At 40.2% G+C, this 21289-nt stretch overlaps 1 long non-coding RNA gene across 12 annotated transcripts in view; it reads right to left on the bottom strand.

Moving 5' to 3' along the window:
* Positions 1-21289, bottom strand: part of LOC104144224 (uncharacterized) — a 369710-nt gene that overhangs the window by 262332 nt on the left and 86089 nt on the right. For 11 of the 12 annotated variants that reach the window (XR_011134600.1, XR_011134586.1, XR_011134584.1 and 8 more), the window contains one exon: positions 10757-10918. This is a non-coding gene — a long non-coding RNA (uncharacterized lncRNA). Of the gene's footprint in view, positions 1-10756; positions 10919-14061; positions 14193-21289 lie in introns of those variants that run through there. The other variant, XR_011134597.1, reaches the window with a different exon arrangement.

Genomic DNA, 21289 nt, shown 5'->3' with positions numbered 1-21289 from the left:
ATTTTTTCTTTTGAATCTGAAATAAAAAATGAATTTACCATAAAATCTAAAATCAAAAAAACCCTAGCCCTTTCAGGCAAGTTATTATCTTTTGATTAAATTTGGAAGTTTTCTCGACAATTTTTCCATTTTTAAAATACAGTGCAAAATACAGTGCAAAATACAGTTTAAACAAACAAAAATAAAATGCCCAGGCAAAGAGGGCACAGTCTTATTCACTTTAGGTTTGCAATTTCTTTACGTGAAATTGCACTGAAAATAGCATGTCCCCATTCAAAGTTTGGGTTTCAGGAAAATAGCATTTTCCAAAAGAAAAATGTCTTTTCAGTGAATTGTTCCAGAATCCAAATTCCTTTCACGATAGCACAGGTGAAGTAATTTACTACAGCTCTGAAAAGTGGAAGCCTAATTATGTTGTCCTCTTGCCCCTCTACTCTCTGCTTGGTTACAGGAGATGAGCTGCCTGTGAATCAAGTGTTTTTACAAGAAGCCAGAACTAACCTTTCCTCCACCCTCACAAGCAATGAAATCTGGCTTCCTATCACTTGTTTTTTTGGGGTTGGATTCTCTTGTGTCTAATTAGGTGCAGAGTCTGATTGAAGAGTTTCTTGCCGTTTCCCTCTCTGTACCAGACAAACTCTCGGGTGTCCAATACAGAGCAGCGTACAGCCTTTCCCTCATGGAAGCAGTAATGAAGTCTCTTTCCTGTACAAGTCCTCTATTTCCATAAAACTTTTAGGAAATATGATTCTTGGGGACCTCCAGTGCTCTGACATACTTGGCTGAAAGTGCTCTGACGCTATTAGGCGGGCACACAGATACAGACACATGGCGAAGTCATATAAGTATCATCTCCTTAAGGCCCTCAATAAAAAGAAAATTGCAATAGCTGCCCATATGTGTGATTTTTAGAGGGATCCTTTCGCAGCAGCACACCAGCAAGGAACCGTCTACGTTATGAGATAATTAGCAATCTGATGAGCAATTCACATATGAAAAGTGTTATATAAATCCTAAGTATCATTATAGCTAACTACAGGGTGATAATTACAGTTTAAATTGCCTGAATACTTCCTTTCCTAGTTTGGAGGATTTTTTTTTTTTTTCCTGAACACTCATGACTTTCACTTTTAGGCTGAAGCTTTCCAGGCCTGGAGTCCAATCCTGCTCTCTGTGCTCAAATGAAGTCAACTTAAGCGAGAGGACTGATGTAACGGTCGCAGTATTTCCCCCCTGCTGCATGCCCAGGGCTAGCCTCCTGGAAGAACCAGTTAAAGGAATCAGCTGTTGTTAAGAGGAGTTTGTTGAGGTGAGTGCAGCAGAGAGCTATATATTTGGATTTAAGTACAGATTTCACTTGTGCTTTTAAGAAATATGAACAGAGCAAACATAGCAATTGCACTCTACCTTTCCAAAATAATACCTTGTAGCCTTTTCCAGAGGACAGTGTATTCCTTAATATATAGAGGTCATTTGCATTACAACCATAGCAGGAAATGAAATAACTTTAAAAAACAATTCAGGAACATATCCAATACGTTAATCATTGTCTTTATGAGATGCAATAATGACGAGCAAGCAAATTAAACCTATTCCAAACTACCTTTTAATTCAGTCTGCGTTCTCTTAGCATCAACAGATAAACAGGGCTAAACATTTCACTCATCACCACATATAGCGCCAGAGTCAGCATATATAAGTTTTTTAAAAATAACATATATTTACTACATGTACCATTTGACTTCATGTAGGCTGCCTGATTCTAATCTTAGCCTTGTGTAAATTGGGAATTAACCACACAGATGTAAGAGGCAACATGGTCATGTAAAATTGAAGGAAATTACATCCTCACCCACCCCCCATGACTTTTTAATACAGTTCACACTTCATAAATGAAATGATCAAAACTCAGCAGCTTGGTCCAACCACATGTAGCAGTCATGAGCCACCTTATAAACGTTTCATCAAGCATTTGAGCCTTTCACATTGCTGGGCACACAGTGCAGGCTACAGATTTATTAGATCTCTGCCATGCACACACAGTACCACACATCAGTGGTTTGTTAGTAACCGACCACATGGAAGCTTTTAACAGCTGCAAGCCCAAGGTCACTTAACTTCTGCCAAGGGAGGGCCCAGCTCCCTCAGTTGTCTTTTACTTATTTTTGGTGGTTGCTGAGAGTTAGAGCATGCTCGCAGACTGTTTCTCTTGTGCAGATTATGCAGGATAAGGTGCTACGCTGTGCTAACCAAGTCATGTGTCACATGACTTAATTATTGCTAATGTCTACCGTTGGTATGAAAGGTGTTACCATTGCACTGTTACTGGGAAAATTAGGAAAACTTAGTGAAAGCTGATACATTGCTTTCATCTATATTAAGCAAAGCTTTATCTAGAGGCAGTGAGCCTTGGAGAGGCAGTCATACACACTGCTAGAGAATTAGCTTACTCTCTAAATTCAGAGTTGATAAGTCAGTTCTTGCACCAGACTTGCTCCCTGTGAACAACTTTGAGCTAATGTTTCTCAGAAAGTGCCTGCATTCTTCTTAACCATCTCTCTTCCAGGAATACTGCTCGGTGTAAATAAGTGATTCTTAACTATCACTCAGACATTAATTGATTTTGTCCATCATTAGGCAGCCAACTCAAAGCTCTGGCATTCCTTAGCTAAAAGGTAGACCTGAGAAGGGACAACAGTGTGACATTTAGGATGACTTCAGTGTAATGGGTCTTGTAAGGGGGCCCCAAGCATTCCCTCCAGCAGACAGGCTGTCAGAGCTCTTCTGAGGTCTGGGGAAGTCACTAGCTGCTGAGGTTCACCTGCAAGAATCATGCAGGAGCACTAAGGCTAGGCAAATGATGACTTTTTCATCAGCATAAAATAAATTTATACTTTGTAAGATCCCATCTACAAAGCTCAGGCCAAGTTCAGAGGCCAATGAGATAGATATAGTGCATTTACATTTACAAATAAACTAAATGGCACACAACAAACTGAGGAAAGCAGTGGTTTGCTATCCTATTTTAAATCTAGTCTTAAAGACCTCAAGGGAACTACACATTTTATTAACTGGTTATTATAATCTAAACAGGGGTAGTTGATGCAGAAGAACTGATAGCTATATTTCAGTTTTTTTATGAAAACAAGAAGCATGCATAGAGCTCGTGTCTTATGCTTTCACCTACTGTAATTATAGTAATATATAAACAAGAAAACAAAAAGCTTACTCTGCCCTGGTTCTGCCAACGTCTTACCAGAAGCGGAATACATCAGCTGTTCACCCCAAAGCAAAAAATATTTCAGTTAGTACTGCGTGCTCTCCTTGTGTGCTCTGCACCCTTGTAAAACAACAGCACAATGAATTGCCCAAGTCAACTACTTGCAAAAGCGTGATGCAGAAAATATTTCAACAGCAATATGTAGCATGTGATGTCCGCACGTACCAAGTACACTTTAGACTCACAAAATTCTATTTGGCTAAAGGCCTAAGAGGAGTAGTTATTCCCATGCCTAAATAGCCATACTTCCTCTATCACGGTAAAAGCAAAGGAGGAGATTATTTTTTGAAGATGGTAAACTTTCATGATGACTTAGCAAGGTTATATTTATTATTATTCTATTGCTCAGTTTTAATTATTTTGAGTAAACACAGAGTTTTATCTTTTCCATATCAGAACTGTTCAATCCATGTTTTATTATAAAGCAATGTGGCAAAATGAAGCTTAGCCTCCAACACCAACTACAGGTAGATTAACACCGACATTGTTCAGTTCAACTGTCTTAAGTATTTTACAAGATTTAATGTAGAGATTATGAAAATACTAGGGCTAAACACTCAAGGGACAGTGGGAAAGAACCAAGAGTTGTGTGACCTTTTGGATGTCTGACTTTGCAGACATAATTGTTTCAGTGGTTTTCTTCTTTTCCTTTTTTTTTTTTTTTCGGTCTGCTTTTGTCTGAAATTCTAATTAAAAAGAGCTTCCCTAATACTAGTGCTTGAAACTCTCAGGAGGGTCTCCAGAGAACTCTTCAGTTATTTCATGGCAATAGTTTTAATGCCTAAACCAAAAGCAGGCTTATAAAACATCCTGCAGTTCAATGCAGCTAGTCAAGATTACTTCATAGATGTGATGGCAAACAGTGCCCTTATATTCTATTGCTTGGTATCAGTGCTCTTCACAGAGCTGACAGGAAGTATTGCTGAACAATTCTGAGCAAGTTAGTTTTACTTCTCTATTTGTATGCTTTGCTATGAGCTTTGCCTATCTGTCTCAGCTCGATCCTCGGTGTTACTGAATATTGCTGCCCACCTCCTCTGTAAGCAGGTTTTTATTGCTTCCTTCCACGATTCACTTGCTGTTCAAAAGGTTAAACTGGGAATTTAAATGTTCTCATGATTTAATCTCCGTAAGTGGAGAGCACATCTGAAAACAGCATAGTTAGTCAAGGAAAACTAAAGAAATAAAACAGCAGGGAAATTGGAGATTATATATTCAAATCAACTGTCTTCTTGCCCCACTTCCCTGGGTCTTTAACTTCCTTTTACTAAGCTGAAAATATTCTTTCTGAGCATTGCCTTGACTGAAAACAGCCCAGCCACCTGGGAAATGTAGCCACATAGAGCTCAGAGAGCATGCAAAGCTCCTCAGGTTGCCCTCTCTGCCCACAGTCACCACACTAACCAAGAAACCCATCGAGATGTGCTCCAACTTATGCCAAATGCTTGGAAGTCAAGGTTTCAGACATGACCAGCCTACCTTCCAGTAGGACCGAGCCTGAAATTCTCTTCAAGAACAAAGCTCACAGCCAGTGTTGGGTATATAAATACACACATACAAAACATTTAGAGCAAATCTTGCAGGTATCACCTCAGAAACTTAGCCTTTTGCTAAACTGCAGAGGAAGTTTAAATGCAAAAGAGAGTACGTGACCACTTAGAGTGGAAGCCACCAGAGCAGCTCTCAGTGCATACATTTCTTGTTGATTATTGTGATGGCATGATCTAATTGCTATTTTGGTGCATTTTATTGAAGAGTGGATGCTGCTGGGTGCTAAGAATCCTTCACATATGCTTAACACTTCTTTATAGCTGAGTCTCACTGAAATCAACTGGGCTTGAACACATGTTTAAGTGCATTACTGCCCTGGACAAGCAAGCTCAGCACTTTTGTATTATCCTTTCTTTTAAAACCTACTATTTATGGGTCATCTCTCTCAGCTTGACGACTACTAAATGGGAGATACAAGAAAATAATAAAGCAGGGGTAGTTGATGACTGTAGAAAGGGTCCCTCAAAATTCAGGACAAGTGAAAGACACCACAAGTGATGAAGTATTTTTAAAAAATCAGTTGCTTTCCCCTTCATCTTTTTGCAGACATAGTTGTGCTGGCTTAATAACAGCCTACTAAAAATCAATGAGATACATACAACAGTAATGTAGCACAACTGCCATGCTAGCTAAAATAGTGGTGCTGTCTTAGGCCTGCACATAAACCAAAAGTAGTAATATGCACATCTGCCTAAGCCAAGTTTTTACACAGATGTGCCTCTAAACATGGATGTTTTGTGAGGTTTTAATCCAAATCACACATGCTCACACTTAAAATCTGAAGAACAAGAGAGTGAACTTTCTGGCACGGTGGGTTACAGACCCAACCTCAGCCCAGCAATAAATGCCCTTCTCAAAGATATGGCTCCCTACAGCAGCATAAATGTCAGATCATGAGGCAAGAATTGTGCCTTGATGGTTACTGGTATAGCTAAGGATTTACCCCACAAGATAGCTCACCACAGGAAAAAGCCGGTAAGCAAGAAGTCCTCAATACTGAGGAAGGTCAGACCATGCTGGAAGAGCCTTGACTGCCATTTTATTTTGCATTTTGTAATTAATTATCCCTTTTGCTGAACTCCTGTAGGTGGTGGTATTGGTATAATACGTTACACATAATCCGTCATGAGACGCTGTCCTTCCCTCCAGAAGACCTCATTCTTTAAGGCATGTTGGTTTGCTGTCAGGTTATACTTCCTTTAAGGATGGTATTCCTTATCCTTAGAATCTATAATCAAATCATTAAATTAATTTAATATCCATGTTTGCTCAAGAAAAAGTAACACCTGTGGTGACAGAACATGTAAGGAGGTGAATACAAGCACAGTCTAAAAGTGAGACAGCCCCCATTGTCCCTGTTATTCTTGAAGTATAGCTTTTCTTTCTTCTTTTCTTTCTTCAAAAGTTGATCAAATAATGTTGTTTGTCTTTCCACCTCCAGAAGATTTTACCCCCAAAAAAGTGTTTATTTATACGTGTGTGTGTGTGTGTGTGTGTGTGTGTGTGTGTGTGTGTGTGTGTGTGTGCGCGCGCATATATATGTATATACACCCCAAGATTGTCGTGTAAATGTGGTACAGGTTGTTTTTTTTTTAATCAAAATGTGAGAAAATTAAAAGATTTTGGATAAAAATACTTTCGTTGAAAAATATAAAACAAAAAGTTAAGGCTTTGAACATAGGCAGATACATTAGGTTTTTGTGGAAAAAGCTCTAACTGCTCTTCACACCTCACTGTTTGATCTAGTAATTGTCAAACTGATTGTTTTATTCTTTGTTTAGTACCTCCAATAACCTGATGTAGAGTCAAGCATAGAGAGGATGTCCTTCTGTTTAGAAATGCAAAATCTCCATGTCTGCTTAAAAACACCATAAAAGTGCTTTGAAATAATAGCAAGTATGCCAAATATAAATAAAGTTCTGAGTCCAAGTCGTGGAAGGAGTAAAGCATGTTTTTCCAAACACGCTTCTAGCCAGCTACTGGTGATATACATGACTGCAGTAAAGATGAAGAGCAGCTTTAAGAATTCCTTACCTTCTTGCAAGTAGAGTCCCCAACAGTAAAACCTCTCTGATAATAAACCAACCTGGAAAAGCCCTCACAAAACTTCAATAGCCACAATGAAATCCACTCACCCTGTTTTCACTTGGGCAATAAAAGATTAAAAAGGCAACAAAACTTGTTCGAATCATGTAAAGCTGCTGCAAACTGATACTATGGCTAGTCACCACTTACAATAACTACAGAAGAACCCTGTGCCATTTGGCTAGGCTCCAGGGACACTACTTCATGCACCACTCAGTTATTACTGTGTTTAGGCAGTATGAAAGTTGTAAAATCAGATATAACGCCACCTGGAAAGATTTAGAATAATTGGTAAGACAGACAGTTATTCTACAACACTGCAGAAAAAGTGTTTGAAAAGGAATATTCTAAGAAAGCGTACACCAACCCATCTTGCTGAGAAGCAGCTTAACTGTGAGGGAACATTTAAATTCAGATCAGCACAGTTCCGTCGGTTTCTCTTGTCACGTCTGATGACTCTCCAAAGCCGAAGCGCTGAAACGAATGCCATTTCATGCTCACTCTAGATTTGACTGTCATCAACAACCCCAGTAAGGGCAACAGGCCACTCCACCCCTCTCTTTCTTTAACCGAATGATATCCATGGTCTCTGCTGCTTGTCCTTGCTTATCAGCGTGAAGTCGCAGCTGCTGCTAGATTTTGGCAAAGACTTGCTCCAGCCAACGTGGCATTTTAATTTACTAGGAAAATCCATTTTAGTTGCCTTCCCGCCCCCCCCCCCCCTTTTGGGCAATTTAAACTGAACTGTTAGGTGTCAAACACTGGTAAGGATGAGGCAGTTCCACTCAGTGGAGAATGCATCAACATCTTAGTTACATAACAGTAGGCTGGCAAGTATCTGTTGAAAAGCCCACATAGTAATCCTAGTAGAGTTTCTCTTTCCCCCTACTAAACAAGTCAGCTGTTTGACAGCATGGTGTCTGTACCAGAACAGTCTAAGAGGAAAGAATTGCCATCAGATGTATTTCCATGAGATCCGGAGATTCACAAGACAAAAAAGAAGGCAAATCTGAAGAACTAAAGAAAAAAGTATTAAGCAAGTGCCAGATTTTCAAACTCCTGCTTCATGTAGAAAAGGATGGCAGAGCCTATCCCTAGTAACTCATAAGTGATTCTGAAAAATCTAGACTGCATGCCTTACCTGACAAAGCAAAGCACAAACAGTACAAAACTCATGGGCTTATATGTCAGAATTAGGTATGTATCAGCCTCCCCCCAAAAACAAAAAAACCTCAGTATTGAGTTTACCTCTTTAATCAATAACTTGGCCCTGATTGATGGTAACGCCAAACAATTTCCTTCTGAGAGAGGGCTTTGACAGCAAGTACAAAATAATTCAGTCTCCTTTTCAGACAATTAACACAAACATCACAAATGGTACTAGTCAGCTGTGCCATCTGAGCCATGTGGTCTTAACTACCCTCTTACATTACTGGCAGAGCTACCCTGCCAGAAATGGAGAAGAGTGGTAGGGGAAATATTAGTCCGTTTTGTCTGGTGCTGTACTTATCATGAAGGTTATCAATACAGCAAGCTTCATGAGCCCTAAGTTCAAACTTCCAAAATGGAGTCTCTTGAGGTGAATTGCTATTACGGATATTCTACAAAGTCTCTGCTGAAAAGGCAGGATTTAGATTGCCATTCCTTCAGACATGTTGTAATGAATTCCTTTCACCCTAGATTGAAGTACTGCCTAGGAAAGATTATGAAACACATGACTGTCACTATTAGTGAACTGCTGGATTTCCAGGACTTGTTGGGGAGCTTTAGTGTATCCATTAAAAGATTCAGCAATTCCTCTTTCATAACCTCAGTCATGTAAAGAAACAAACTAAATGATAGCCCAACAAATATTAGCCCAACAAATCACTTGTGAAATCTAAACTAAAGATGATTATGCTTCTATCACCAAAGCTGTTAGGTATTTACCTTTTTCCCTCTGTCTCATTAGGTTCATTCTATTTTAAAAAGCATAAGGCTATAGGAAATTCTAAAAATATCAGAACAGGAAAATAATATCTACAGATATATTCATGCATTCCCACTTGTAATTTGTTCTGCCTTCCTTTATTTCCTTCTGGCTATTTTTCCAGGAACATGAAGATGAGCGGTTACTACTCATGGAAACACTTAGCTTCTGTTATTTGCAAAAATACTCACAGACTGTGTGAGGAAAGAAGTAGTGCTTAAGGAAGGCAATATGCTCCTTCCAAAAAAAAAAATATTAAAGGTACATCCAAATAAGGAAGAGACTCAGCCTAGTATTTGTTATGTGACTAAATTACATAGTGGATGATGACAAGACTTATCGAACAAAGAATCCATCCTTATCGATTCACAAGTACAACAAATAAATTGCTGCTCACAAATCGAGGGGATACCTATTAGCAAGATCACTTACTGAGAATTAAATGGGGGGTCGGGGGAGGCACAGTATAAGTAGAACTGCCTAGATGGAAGATGTTTCCAGCAGGCAATTTTCATAACCAGTTGCTTAGCTGCTAAAACAAATTGTGCACATTTTATACGTATTCATTTAGCCACAAACATGTTGCATGACAAATCTAATTAAGTTCAGGAAAGAGAGAATGGGATAGTTGAATGAATTAAGGGAACTAGTAAAGAAAAACAAATCATTTAATCTCTGGGCCATGGTTAGTTTAAACCCAATCCAAATCTGTAGGCATGAAGCTGTTACCCTCCGACGGCTGACTGATCTGGCCCACATGAAATGGCTTGGCAGACTTTACCCTGTCCAAATGCTACACTCATTAGCATCTCCTCCTCCTCCTCCTCTACACACACATGCGTATGCACCCTGCTTGAAACACAGTTTGTATTAGCAATTGTAACAAAGTCAGACCAAAGGCACCAAAGAGTGCCTTTACATAAACTAGCTTCTGAGCTCTCAGTCCTCAGGACTGCAGGAAATAGAAGCAGCACAGCAAAATACGAGCATCCACAGCTATTGTGCGTTTTCTTCATGTATGTAATCTGTTTCTTACTAGAGAACTTCCTTTCCTGGTCTGACCATCATCCTGTTGGTATATAATTAGTGGCATTCTTTGAATACTTATGTCTGGCCAGCTTCTGATTAAGAAACCTGAATAATAATTATCTCTCAATTTGGTAAGTATCATGGCTAAAAAGTTGATCATAGAAAGATGTCACACTCTTCCATACATACAACTGAAAAAAAATCTTATCTTAGATACTTATAACTTGTCCAACAAAAGGTGTGTTATGATTTTTGCACCATAAAACTGAAATGAGTATTTTTTTCCACAAGCAAGTAAAGTGTTAACTGGCTTCAGCTTTCATAAGCTTTGTGAACATATTTGTGGCACTTGGATCCATTTTAAAATGACTATAAATTACCATAATTTGACACTGATATTTTTGTAAAGACAGAGAACATGTATAAATTTTAACTTATTTGCTGCAATAATTACTCAAGATAATTTAAACGGCATCTGAAAGCTGCAGGTTCAATGTTAAGCACGCCCACAAAGTCGAGTTTGCATTTGCCTTCATGTGCTACGAGCCAGGAAAACACTAAACTCCAGCATGACCCAGTTTTGACAACCTTCGGGCACTCGGAAGCAGAGCACACTTTGTGCTATGAGCTCTTGTCATTTCAGCCTTGACTAATACTTTGTCAGAGGCAGTAAACTACTGTTTTATCATAACTCAGCATTTCACAACATTTTGGAACAAATTTCCAAGACCTGCTTTCAGATAGAAAAGCAAGAGATCTAGAACTAGCACCAATCACTTGTAACACCAAGTTTCCCAGTTTTTTGCTACTATAAAATGTGGAGAACGATAAACTGCACTTACGTTCTGACATGTCACATCTGTTTGCATCGTGGGCCTTCTTGGCACGCCAGGAGGATCAGCAGTAACTGGAGCCTCACTGTTCCAAAACTGGCTGAATCGAATCCACTGAGCTGAATGCTATGTTATTGTTTCTTGCTTTGTCTTCTGCCAGCAACCTCTTTTCTGTGGAGGGAAAAAAAGAAAAAACAAACAATTCAATGGTATAGCTGAGGGATATAACCCTGTGTGAGCAGCTGCCAAAGAGCAGCCATACAAAATCTCAGTAATTTGGAAAGGAATGCAGTCCCAAAGGACTGATTTTGGTCTCAGTTCCACCAAACTTTGATCAGCCGTTCAATACTGAGAGTTACCTGGCTGATTGGCAATGGGTCCTGAAGCAGAGGCACAAGTACTTCAGGTTTTTAGGGAAAGTTCTTAGAGTCCATTTTGAGTTCACCTTGCTGCTACCGATGCATAAGCCCACAACAACGTTCAGAGCTGCCAGAAGGTAATGGCTCAGAGTCTCTCTCTCGTTTAAGTCCTATTATTAAAGCTGGGTGCAGGCACCAGTGCCAAATTGTTTCTTCCCGTTCTGCCTCTTGTTCTGGAGAGGGAATGCAGACACAAGCTGCAAACTAAAAAGCTACTTGCAAACAGGATTTAGCCTGCAACAACAATATTTGACCACCTCATGGAAACAAAATAGTTTGGTCAGTACAGGTCCCTTGTGTGGGGGCCCTTTTAAAGTGTCATATAATCGACAGCGGTTGAAGCTAAGATATCAGTGGAAGTTAGATTGCTTAAAGATAGTCTTATGCATGGTTCTCACATGCTGGTAGTTTCTAAATTAATTTAGCTAAATCAGTAGCACTTTCATGTTTTAGTGGTTGACCTTGTTTACAGAGAGCCTTAACACTTTTAAGGCAACAGCTGAATGCATCTGTTGCTAGGGCCTCCTTCCCACCCGCTGGTGTCTCATTGTCTAGGTGTGGAGGACTTAGAACTGCAGAAGCAGGAAGGAACCACTGATATCAGTGAGTGACAGCTGTTGGAAGAATTAAAATATTACACATAGATTACACACAGCAGTCTCTTGCTGGTCCCTTACTCATATCAGCACATTTCTGCCCATAGATGGCTATAAGCAGGAAAGGAAAGTGCAGTGTTTAGCAACAAGATATAGTTATACTAAAACAATTGCTCCATCACCCAGCACCACAGAAAACATTCAGCCTAACTGTATAGATTCAAGTGCTTTGAAATGAGCCACCAGGGATTATGAGGCTAAAAAGAATTCAGGTGCTAAGCCTTTTCAGTCCTGCCCCTCGGCCCCATCTCTCTTAATGGGCAGACACTTAGCTGCATGAATTTGTGCCTGGTGGAAAGCGGCTGAAGCAGGGTGAAGCTTTACCAAGTGAATCCAAATGTGTGCAGAAAGCGGAGATGAGGGGTGGGAGGAGTACAGTTTGCATCTGCAGCTGGAACTTTCTAGTGTGGAGACTGGGTCAGGAACAAGCCTGACTCAAAAGCCTGACTGTCGCATGAACTCTCGTCTCCATGAGCGAGGAGACCATCTCCTGTTAACTGAGGTGTGCAAGGTTTTGAAAATAGCCTCCAGCATTTGAAATATACAGAACAACACTGACCTACTCTGTGTTTAATACTGGACTAAAAAGGATGTTAGATGGTCTTATAAAAATGCAGAGAGCACAACTGGAGGATCCAAAGGCTGATGCCAGTACAGCTATGCTGGAATAGCTGAGGAACTTCCTGAGTACTTTTGTCTAAAGCAAACAAAAGCGACTTTCCAGGAAGTTCTGAGTAATCATTCAGCCTTATGTGTAGCTGAACAGCCACAGAGGGAAGAAACTATCCTGAGACAGAGAGACAAAGATTTAAGTAAACAAGAAACTCCACCAGTCCGCTTGAGGAAATTAAGAAAGAGCAGACTGAAACATTTCCCAGGAACTTTAGCGAGGAGTAACTAATCCAGGGAGACTCATGAGACAACTCCAAAAACATGAATGACATTCAGGAGGAGTCGGCAAAGACAGCCTACCGAGTCCCTCCAGCGCATTTCCCCCAGTGTGTAACACTAGAGGAGCTTTCCCCCCTGGCTCCGCAGCCAGGGGCTCTCCATGCCTCTGTGTGGGCCTCTTGCTGCTTTCTCAAACTGAATAAGCTTGTGTCTTTGGAGATGAGGAGGCTAGCTACAGTCCTGATAAGAGACCACTGTGTCTTTAAGTGTCACAGTATAGCAAAATTCAGAGACCTCCAACCTACACTATTTGGACAAGGATCACACCGCCACGCACAGACATCAAATCCGCTCCCGACAGCAATGTGACTTTGTGAGCGGCTTTTCCACCCAAGCCAAGTTCAGTAGAGATAACGGTGCTACACACTTTCTAGTCAAGCAGTCCTGCTCTTTTTGCTTTGGATCCTCTCACTGGGAAGCTTTTGGGGGGACAGAAAAGAAAGGCAAGGAGCAGATCCAAAGAAAATGAGCATTTTCATGCCTAGGAATAGGCACTGTGGGAATCTTAACACCGAGTATCTCTATAATTAAATTGCCAGCATGATGAAGCTTTTTGTATTTACTGTATGCACACGCACAAATATAAATACACCACAGCTGTCACCTCAGCCCCTAAGATTGATTATCTTTATGTCTGTGCAATTACCTCTACATGCCAGAGCAAAAGGAATTAAATCCCAGGAAATTCAGAGGAGGCCACAGATCCACCATTACAGGCCTCTGCTGTTGCTCCACCATCCCATAAATCATAATGGCTTCCCTACAATTCCCCTTGTCATGTGCTGACCCTACAATATTTGTAGGGCCACGGATAGCTCAGCATCTAGTCCATCATGAAGCCATTTCTACCATTTCCCCTTAGCTATCAATATTCTCACGCAGCTCTCACGGTAGCAGCCGTAAGTGATGCCAAATACAGACCACAGCTCAATGGGGTGCCCTGAAGGAGTTTCTTCATGCTCCAAGCTAATTTTTGTCTTGTACACAAAAAACACCTGAGCACACACTCTGTCTCTGAGATAACCTCCTTTCACCTTTCCTTCCTGGTCACATTAGCGCACAAGTGTTTCAGGGGTCTCTCACATCCCTATCAATTCTCTGAAGGATAAGAGATGAAATAAAAAGTGGATTACTAAGAGGAGTTTAAATAGTAGCATTCTGGCCTTCTTAGAAAGTAAGAATTTGTGTTTGCACAGCTGTCTAAAAACTTTTTTTTTTAATGTGGTAAACCACACAACTTAGATTTTTTCATTCTATACAATTTACTTATTTTTTAAGCTATACTCACTCTGAAGCATACATTATCCCTTTTTCAAGGGTGTCATCAAAACAGGTTCTCGGGTGGAGTGTGAGACTTGTTTATTTTTAGACTTTTAAAGCTACGATTGCAAACAGATGCACAGATGACTTCCCTTCCCCTCTCCTTTCCTGCAGAAGAAAAAATAAACAACTAACCAAGGTTGATAACACCAAAATACTCAAGACAATAGAAGTTTTATTTCAGAATTCTAATCAGGGCCAAGCTTGCAATCTGCAAAACATTCAGTGCTGCTGTGTTCAGGGGGAGGAAAGGACAGCTGTATGTCAGCATCAATCTTCCCTGTGAAAACACAAACCTAATTCTGTGCCCTTTGATCTGACGCGGTGATAAACAGTAGAATGACTCAAGACGCCTTTTCTCCACTACAAGTTCAAAAAAAAAAAAAAAGAAAAGAAAATATTTACAACCTGCATGAATACCAGCACCTTAGCAGACGCAAGCATCTGCTAAATATAACACCGATCTTTCTGCCCATTCCATTTCCGCAGTTGTATTTGCGTTTGTGTTCACATACAAACACCCTCCTTCCGCACAAGTCCCGTTCCAGTAGCAGAAGTTGTCATGGAGAAAGCAAACTTCGATTGTAAGGGAAGGCCTGATTTTGATCTTACGCACGCTGCTGTAACATAAAAAAAGTCAAACCCAACAGTGTCGCTCCAGCACAAAACCACACTCTGGCAGGACATCTTTCTCTTAACTCATGCTCATGTTTTCTGGCTTATGCCATTGATTTGGTAAACTGGCAGCTAACCAGCTACTCAAGGCCACACTTAGAATTACAAGCAAAAGAACAGAATATTAAAAAAAAAAAGCGCATCACAAATATATTGCATTTTTATTATGAATATCTTTCCCTATGATACATTCCTAGCTGATACTGCAAATGGAAGAAGTTTCATTGGAATTAGCATGGTTATACCACTGAAAAGCAATGCTAAGATAATTTCCTTCCTCCTCCCCAACTCTAGGGTTAAGATATCAACACCTATGACACTACCATCAGAACAGATTATGCTACACCAGTATCAAATACGTGCCATGAAACATCGAGGTGAAAGGAGCCCACAACATTGGCTGTGTTAGAGGGACTCCAAGCTACACTTACTGTGAAGCCAGAGCAAAGAAATATCAGAATGTAAGTCTATGAATTCCTAACTTGAAATGCATTTCCACTTGACAGCAAGGATTAGCCAGGGGTACTGTCCTGGTCTGAGCACTGATAACATACACTCCTCTCTTCAAAAAGAGTTACAGGATTCTTCTTGAGGACTGAGAACAGGATAGTTTTTGAAGAACAAATTCAAAGCCTTTGACAGTGTAAACACACTGATTTTTTTTTTTAAATGTGAAAAATCCTACTTCCAAGGATCACAAACCTTTCCTATTTACTAACTATATCTGGCAGAACTTGTGTGAACTGTAAGGCATGACTATGTCCACCATACAGGAAGTAAACCAGACCCAGAGAAGATACAGGCAACATTGTCAAAAACATCTATTAATTTTGGAAAACTTGGGATTTGGGGGTATTTTAACTGCAGGCCTCTCCTAGAATGAGGTAGCAGGTGCTTTAGTTCCTTTACTCCAACAGCATTTTTAAAAGTTTTCAGCACTTCTAAGAAAAAGGGAGACCAAGACTTTTCAGATACTGAAATCTTGGAAATCAGTTGTCATTCTTTGAAGTGTTAACCTTACGACTCCACTAAGAACGTATGCTGAGTCAGTGACACAGTTGGAAATAGAGTTTCTAGGTCCTGACTCCGACAGCTTTGCTTTTTCCTCGCTTTGATAGATATGTGGAATTTATGTAATGCTGATCGGCATGATCCAGCAGCAGACCTCCAGCCAGCAGTCCCACTTTCAGATCTCATTTGACATTGGCTCCACCATTTTGTCATTCTGATTTAGCGTACGTTCATATATAATGTAGATTATACATATAGTGTTGTTTTGCCCCCTCTGAAACATTTTTTGTTCCTCTCAAATACATTCTAAGAAAGTGTGCGTAGAGGTAAGGGGAAGCGCATGCCTGCAACATACTCGATTTCCATTGTCTGGCTTGGCCTTTTCACTTCTTTTGCTTTAGCCATTCATTTTTACCACATCTCTGTATAAGGTATTGAACATGGAAATGCAAGGGTAGGGAGATAGTCCCACATAGTCCAAGGAAACATACGTCGTTAAGTAAAAATGCTGCTACAGACTGCACAAGACAAGGTTTAATATTAATTCTAAATAATACACTGGCAGATCTTACATTTAATGGCCACTTCTACCCAAGCTTGAGTGACAAACACAGCCTGCAGCAATAATGAATATGCCCACAGTACATTAGGAAGGAATGACTGAAGTTTATTTCCTTTCAGCTTATTCACATCCTTTTTGCATACTAAGTTAAGGCCAAATGTATTAGGACAGTGAGAGAATTTTGCACAGTGACTACCACACAGATTTTTTCTGCACCTAAATGAGTTCAACTCTGATGAAAATTAGCCCTGACAACTGTGCTGTATGCTCTGAAAAATGGGCCTGGGACAAAGCTATATCAGGAAAAATAGGACACCTGGTAATGTTAATGCAAGCAATGACCTTACCCTGACAAAATCTGAGTACATACTGGAAGAGCAGGAGTATGCAAACTAATACTACCTAAGGGACTTCTCCATCATGCACTGACCATTTACACAGGGTCAGCTGCAGCAAACTGTTTTCAGATTGATATTTAGCTTGAAAATCAGAGTAGTACACAGCTGCACACACCGCATTTCAATTGCAAACAGTTAGCAAAGGGCCTCCCTTCCTATCCTAATTATTTGAAAAATGGAAAACACCGTTTCCATCCACGCTCCTTTGCCTCTCCTTCATTTCCATTTGAGCCTCAGGCCTCAGAGAAAAAATGCTCTGTGCCTTTGAAGCAAAGAAGGGCATTCGGTGCCACCCTATTCAGCTGAAACTTTTAGCCAGCGGTACGGGGAATTTACGTATTGAGAAATGGCATGTGCAAAACTCTTATCACCTGTGGTTCCACTCGAGGGAAAGGTTTAATGGAAAAGTGTCTAGACTCTGGGAAGAAGCAATGAGCGGAGAATGCCTTTCCATGGGGGAGGGAGGAAAGCCAGCAGACAGGAATCCTTCTTACACTACAGTTGGGTGAAACTGGTTCCTGGAGGAGATAGTCCTATTTCTACCATAACAGTCCTAGTGAGGAATGGAAACGGCACACTGTGGGTAGGGATTTGGCTCCCCTGTGCTGTTTCTCTGAGAGGCTGCAGGTCTTTGGGAATACTCTTGGCACAGCTGAGAACATTCCTGAGGCCACCCTAAACCGTGCAGGGGCATCCTATGCAGTCAGAGCACTGGATCAGGTTCCTCCGAGAGCCATGCAGGACTCATCCACCAGACAGAATTCAGCAAGCTGTCTTAAACAGCATTTTGTCAGTAGCATCTGATCAAGCTGGGTCAGTCCTGAAAAGTCCAGGAAAGAGTCCTAGAAGAGAATAACATTCCCTGAGATACTCATTACTGTCTTCACTCTGAGTTTTCTTGGGAGACTTTTCATCTAAAACAGATGAAGTCAAATTCAGTTTAACAGCTGACAAGAATCACAGCCAGTAACAGTAAAGCTGCAATAGTAGTAAATAATAGAATAGCTAGATGACATGGTATGATCACATCCTCAAGTGTCTTGTTTCCTCTGTTGTAACCATGCAGCAAAATTGAAATTTCACCCTACATTTCAAGTGACTGTAGACTTGGAACATTGCTCCACCACTGATCTGCATGTTCCTTGTTATTTACTCTCAGCTGGGGAAAAGGCTCATTAAAAGATCAGAATTTGCTAATTACTGGTAAGCTGGTGGTGTTTTGTGTCTTCTCTGTGCATATGTCAACAGCTACACAAGGCTGCAGAAAACTGAGCATAGCTATTTATGTCAGAAGCATTTTTGGATAGAGACGGGTTTTCCACAACGTGCAACATCCAGCACAATAAGGTTCAGATACAGAAATAGGGCTCCTGTACATGAACAGCAGCAACTGTAAAAGATACTTTATGCAGAGTTAGACAAAAGCTGTAAAAAACAAAAGGAGGGGAAACTACATGCAGTATACAATCTTTAAAATACAGCACAAGCCATAGCGCAACATAATCAAAGTGCAACTGTATAACTCAGTATATCCTGCCCCACTAAGCCAGGCACCTTAAAAGCAATGCTAAGATTTTCAAAGCCATTTCTGCTGTTCAAGGCAACTAGGCTTCCGTAGTCCTCAGCCTCATTTTATAAATTCTTCCTCTGTAGTCCTGCCCATTTTGCTGCTGGCTTCCAAAATGGTAAACAGAATCTGAAGAGTGAAATAAGCCAAGAGAGATGCTAGAGTCTGGAGTCTGTATCCATACTGTATCACTGATCAAGCTTTTACAGAACTATGCACCCCCATGGCATGCTTCACATGATTAAAAGCATAAGGACAACTCTATCAATTTAACCAAAACATACTGGCTAGAGGAAGTAGGGGACAAAAAGATTTAATCATCCTTGGTCCAGTCATGCTGAATGTCACACTGTGGTGAAGGAGAAGCTGAGATGCATCTTGCATGTATTTTCCACCCTCGGTGGTGCAAATAAACTTATTGTAACACATTATACATGCAGCTGCAAAAAAAGTAATTTGTTTAAATTATGCAGTTAAAAATAAATGTTCAATCAGTTCTAAAAGTTGAGGATTTAAGTGTTCTATCAATCTTGAATGAAGTTTCTTACTTTGCATCAGAAGGGGGATACCATTTTACCAAACACACTTTAAGACTCCCTAGACTAGATGTGTGGTGTAAATGATGCAACACACCATTTCAGAAAGTCAGCAACATTTAGAGTTATCATATCCAGAAAAAAAATAAACAGCAGTTTTAAAGAGAGGAGCATAACGATCTCCATTTCACATTACTGGAAATGGAGATGCAAATATGTTAAGTTGCTCATTGAAGGTCACCCAGCAGATAGCTGCAGCCCCTCCTACTCATCTTTTTGATCATACTGAAGCACAGCTAAACAACAGTCTTGATCATGGTGTCTGATCTATCTGAAAATTCATCTGCAAGACTTGATTCTACTACAATACACACTTCAATTAAGGCATTTGGAATCTGTGGCCTTGGTAACAAATAATCTCTGACAGGGAAAACTGGGAAAAGGAAATTAAGTGTCCCAAGGGTTAGTCCCAACTTCTCAGCCCATCCCTCACTACCTCACTTAGGACTTTGGTGCCACCAGAGTCCTAGAAAACCGGCCAAGCCTCCATCTATCACAAATACGCATTGGTACTCTTCTGTAGTCACGCAATTCTTCCAAACTGGAACACAGAGTGCAAACTGCTCCTGTTCACTATCTTGGCACAAACAAATGCAATTATTTTAGCTAGGTAAAAAAGAAAATCATCCATACTAATAAGGCTACTTCCGTGCTGCAAGTCCTACCTAAAAACCTGAACAATGGTTAACTTGGTCTTCTTCCCCAGCTGAATTGTATTCACTGTGCACTTCAAACACAACGTGATAAGTTTCCAGCCAGGTAGAATAACAGAACAGTAACTTGCTGAAATAGTTGCTTTCTACCACTGTCACCTAGGTATAGTAATATCATCTTTCATCATTTCCATAGTGGTGCTTAGACTGGGATCTTTCTGAGGCAACAACAATCTTTTTAGGATGTGTATGGTCCTCAGCCCATACAGGGCCATCTGTGCAAGTAGATGCCTCCAAGACTCGCTCTGTATATGGAATCTGTTATTTAGTCAGGTATGATTGGAGATTGTCAGACAACATATCAGTTGGCAGAAGGATCAAAGTAAAATTAGGAGGCAGTGCAACTCAGTAATTCATATCAAGGAATTTACATAGCTTCAGCCGACTAGCTTTGATTTTCTTTTCTGACTTAAAAATTATAACAAGGGCCAGATGCTCCGCCAAGGATGCAATTATTTTCACCAGCTGAGGATCTGACTCAAGAGAAGAAATTTAATAAAGCAGGTTTGAGGCCAATACATCACAAGCACCATTACCCTACAGAAACACAGCCATGCAGTGACCCTGCTATCATCTGTACTCTGAGCACTATTATCATGAAAGTCTGCCAGAAGAGCCTAATAGGAAAAACGTACCTATTTGCTGGATTTTGCTAATGCTAAAATTCTTTTCTCATTAATTTCTTTTCCTCCTTAGAGTGAAAATTTTGAAATAAAAGTGTTATTTTTCTCAAATTTTGTGTACACATGCGCTTTTGTCAAACAGGAAAAAATAGCAAGTTTTTAAGACTTTATGACTGTAGAGACAATACCTCTTGTACAAATCTAGTGTCAGAGCAATGCTGAGAAAATGCAGATGCTAATATAAAACACTTACTACTTGAAGTCTGCTATATATCCTTCCTGTCATAATTGCCCAACTGAATGAGCTTTGCTACAGATGAAGGAGCCAAAACCCTTAAAATACAGCTCAGAAGCGGCTACTTCAAGATATTTTCTAATGGCCTTTAATGCGATTAGAATCACGCACAAGCTACTTCCTTATCATGTTCTCCTTCTCAAGGAAAGACATCAGGAAGTCCTTGTATTCATTAGGTATCTCCTAACAGACCACAGTAGTTGTTTGTTAACCCCTCAGGACATTACAGGAAGATATTATAAATATTTAAATGTCTGTTTTCGTTCTTTCATAATCCAGCAAAAAAATGAAAGAGGAGAAAGAATAGCTGGCCTTCTGCCATCACTGAGGAACTCTCTACTCATCTTTTTTCTTCAAAAGGTGCAAAAAGGAGAAATTAAAAAGACGGGAAGAAGGTTTTTCCAATAAATTCACTGACTGTGGTGGATCGGCAATTAGGGTAGCTCAGCTTTACATCCATCCTTATTTCTTCACACAAATTCACTTCTGATGCAAGCTTAAATACAAGTTTTCTGCTGCTCCACACTCATCCAAATTCAGATTTTCACTGCAATGCTGTCTTTGATTAATACAGCCTTATTATTCAGCCAGTAGGACTTTCCTGATCCAACTGGATTTTTGTCAGGACCTATTGCTTTCCTCCTTTTCTGTGTTAATCTCCTTTCACAAATTCATAATTTCCCATATACTTTCTTTTCCTGTCCTTTAACGCCCACAAGACATTTTTAGGCACGTTTCCTTGTTTTGACAGGGGAG

This window comes from Struthio camelus, chromosome 1, assembly GCF_040807025.1.
Source record: "Struthio camelus isolate bStrCam1 chromosome 1, bStrCam1.hap1, whole genome shotgun sequence".
Taxonomy (NCBI): domain Eukaryota; kingdom Metazoa; phylum Chordata; class Aves; order Struthioniformes; family Struthionidae; genus Struthio; species Struthio camelus.
The sequence above is the reverse complement of the archived record's forward strand: the minus strand, read 5'-3'. Positions and strand labels throughout refer to the sequence as shown.